This window comes from Crinia signifera, chromosome 8 (assembly GCF_055691185.1).
Source record: "Crinia signifera chromosome 8, ASM5569118v1, whole genome shotgun sequence".
Classification (NCBI taxonomy): domain Eukaryota; kingdom Metazoa; phylum Chordata; class Amphibia; order Anura; family Myobatrachidae; genus Crinia; species Crinia signifera.
This window is the reverse complement of record NC_139224.1, coordinates 31,275,295-31,279,275: the sequence shown is the minus strand read 5'-3', so window position 1 is coordinate 31,279,275 and position 3,981 is coordinate 31,275,295. Positions and strand designations below refer to the sequence as shown.

Here is a 3,981-nt window from a genome sequence, read left to right as displayed (position 1 = left end):
AATTGACCTTCCCTTGTGTGTCAGCAGCTGGCCGAGCACCCCACTCTGCAGGCGGCCACTTTTGTACCCAAGGATAAAAAAAAATTATTTCAATCTATTTTTTTTTTTAAATCCCAGCTGCCGAGTAAATCCTGGGCTACACACAAACTGCACAGGCAGGAAAAATCATTCAATGGTGAGCGCCTTGTAGATTTGGTCCTAATTGCCAATCAACATAATTTTTGCAAGTTGAGCACAACAATTTGAAGGCATGCACAGGGTGGAATTTCACTCTGGCTTGGCGATTACCTGATTGCATGGCTCTCCAAGTTAGCAGCACAACAATTTTTTAATTGAAACACAGTTTGAGTCTTTTTTTTTTGTGGGTGGGGGCACAGATTTTTTGCTTTGTAAGATGACACACCTTTCCTTTTTTAACAATTCGAAAGATTTCTCATGCCTTTTTCTAAACTTTTTTCCCCCTGGACCACCTTTAGTAGATGTTGTACTCTCATGACTAGCACGCTAGTTTTTGGTTGCTGCTCCTGCTCATATTTCGACCATCTTATTATTAACAGTTTATTATTAACAGTTTCTTATATAGCGCACACACATTCCGCAGCACTTTACAGAGAATATTTGAACATTTACACATCAGTCCCTGCCCCAGTGGAGCTTACAATCTATAACACATGTACACACACACACACACACACACAAACATTCTAGGGTTAATTTTTGTTAGGAGCCAAATAACCTACCAGTATATTTTTGGATTGTGGGAGGAAACCGGAGTACCCGGAGGAAACCCACGCAAATATGGGGAGAATATACAAACTCCGCACAGTTAGAGCCATGGTGGGAGTCGAACCCATGACCTCAGCACTGTGAGGCAGTAATGCTAACCATTACACCATCCGTACTGCCCCATCTTAATCCATATCGATGAACACACAAATACCAAAAACACAATGAGGGCTGTGCTTTCATTTATATGCTTCTTTGGGGTTGAGTTGGATTGGCACTGGTATTGATAGTAGATAGAATTAGGTAGTTGCCAACATGCGCACCATTGCTCTGTTATACAGTTTAGCGGCAAAGGTCGATGGTTGGTGGTGCTCCCAAAATGGAGTTCAAATGCTAAACTGAAAAAAAGAAGTCTAGAGATGACTCAAAGGGAACCCGACAAGGTTTTTTGGGGCACACTTGTAGATAATCTGAGTATGATATGGTGTCTGTATATTAAAATATAATATAACTTTTAATTGTTAAACACTAAAATACAAATCTCACATGGGTGAAAGTATATATTATCATGTGAGCTTCAAAAAGTTGATTCTTTTCTCCACCTCAAAACAATAAATCAAAGACTTTGTCCAGTGGTTGGTTTTTAAAGAAACACAGCGAAAATTTCATAATCAATATATGTTCCTCGGAAAAAGTAGAATAAATCAATAATGTGACATCCAATTCATCATCATCGAGGAAAATAACAGTTATGGTGGCGCAGGACACGCCCCCTTGTGGCACTCGGTTAGTGGTGGGGGATGGCAAGATGAGTGTCAAAAATAAGACAAAGAGAAAAAAGGAAAAAAAGAGACAGGATATAGAAATCAAGTATCGCTCAGCGTGTTGGCTTCTGCTGTTATGATGTACTACAGCACCGGCTATTCCCTGTTAGTTCCCCAGACAGGTACTGGGCCGGCCCATCACTGTTTAGCTTCTGGGTTCGGATGGTACCAGGCGGTTCAGTGAGGTATGGCTGTAAATTGATAATGAGAGAGCACCGCTGGTCCGAAATTAGCTAAAGTGTGCTTCTGCTGTTGGTCCAGCCACAAAAAATCCCTCCCTGTTACCACGTGGGCATAGCAAGGAGACAGATTGTAGCGGTGCCAATGAGAGAGTCACTGAAAAATAGATTAGAGGGAATAGTAAAGAGGGTGAATGTGATGTCTAGACCCCACTTCTGCTGTCCACAATCTTACGATGTATAGGATTGTGGATGAGAAAGAGGGGGCAAGGCAATCCTCCCTTGAATGAGGAAAAGAAAGTGATCTTGGCACGTTGCCTGAGTGTAAATGCGAATGTACCCTCAATCCAATTTATGGCTAGTGTTCTAGGTGTCAGGGTTTGATTGTTCTGATCACCAAGTTCACCCCGGGGTTTGTTTAAATACTGTTTACTGAACAGGGTTTAAGTAATGCTCAGTACCCCAGATGTCTGAGATTGGGCTCAGTATCCCAGATGTCTGAGATTAGACTCACAGAAGGGGGTGGGGTTTTGGTTCTGTTTCAGGGTAGTTTTTGCCCTGAAGTAGTCTCCACACAAAAATTGATGTTGGGGAGAGGTAATTAGGTCTCTTAAATCATATAGCAATACTGATACATTGGCATATTATTCACTATAAAGAAAGCACAGTTTATACTCCGCTCCTAATGTATATAACGGTCGGCGCCGTGGTCTACCCGTATGATCTTTTTAGATTCAGATATCAAGCTGGTACCATATACACCCAGCTAATCAAAGACGCTGTCAGGTCTATCACAGAGAATAAAATAAATGAAGATAAAGCAAAGTATGGTCACATGCAGGATTTAGTTAAGTATGTTGCTTGTCCTATCACAGCAATTTACAATCAGCAGGTGTCCAGCTGGTACCATAAACATCCAGCTAATCAAGCACGCAGTCAGTTTGTCATAAAGAGTAAAGTTCAGGGTTGAGTCATCATAGCCTAAACTGTATGGGGTGCAAAGTTCACCAAAAATTATAGCTGTAATGTCACGGCTCTATTTGACATATGTATACACATGCACTGAGCGTCCAGTTAGATCAGTGGGGAAATACGGATAATATGATTGCATACAGGTGCACCGTGCGCCTAATTAAATCAGTGAAAAAATGCAAGTAATACAAACACATACAGATGCACTGTGCACCCAGTTGGATCAGTGGGGAAAGGGAGATCAGCGGGTGGCTGATTGGCGGGTAACACAACTGCACTGTGCGCCCAGTAAATCAGTGGGGAAAGGCAGATTTGCGGGTGGTAGATTAGATGGTGATGCCGCCTTCTACCGGGTTGTTGGCAGGCTTCAGCCTGCTTTACCTTCCTGCTAATGTGTTGGAGACAGCCAGACGCCGGGACGGCGTGTCTTCGGAGAGGGTGTCCAGGGGGAGGCGTGTCCTGAGCGTCAGACACGTGTTTCGTTGGAGGCTTGTTCACTGACGCATTTATATGAACATAATGGGGTACAGTTCACATAAGCTGTACCAAAACAAACTTTTGAAAACTTAAAAAATATGTCAGCAGCATTTGGGCGTGCTACCTGCGCTCGACACTCTGTTTGTTTGTTGACATATCGGCATGGTAAATCTGTCGACATAATGAACGTCAGTGTATGGACCGTGTCAGTAATATAACTGTCGGTCAGTGGGTGTTAGTATAATGACCATCACTAAAATGTCCGTCGGAAAAAGTACTGCTACTCAGTTGTTCAAAACCCACAAGAATCTGCCAATGGGATGATGACATTTTGCCTCATTTTAGAATTCAAGCAAGGTAGGAAAAGCTGTCACCCGGATTCACTTAGATCCCAGAAAGAAGGGTAATCTCAGATATCTGAAATCTGAGCCTGCTCATTTCTAAACTATGAAACATACAAAATTAGCATTAAAATAAAATTTAAAATGGATTGTCTTATACTTAAATGCACATACATTTATTGTGAAATAAAATGTCAGGGTTCTCTTAACCCACACTAATACCCCGTTCACACCGCACAAATAACCCTTGTCGATCCTGGGTTGTTGCTGTCGATCAACAACAACCTGGGTCAGCATGCAGTGTGAAAGGGCCATGTTGAAATAATATCCCGGGTCCAGTATCCCGGCCATCCGGCCTGGGATAAAAGCAGTGTTGGACCCAGGTTGCAAGCTTTTTCTTGGATTTATATCGGCAGCATTTCCTTGAGATTAGGGATCATAACAAGTACCCGACGCGTCGCG

The 3,981-nt window shown here is 42.5% G+C and overlaps 1 pseudogene; it reads right to left on the bottom strand.

Moving 5' to 3' along the window:
- Window positions 1–1,631: 1,631 nt before the first annotated feature.
- Window positions 1,632–1,749, bottom strand: LOC146029750 (5S ribosomal RNA; annotated as a pseudogene).
- Between the last annotated feature and the right edge of the window lie 2,232 nt (window positions 1,750–3,981).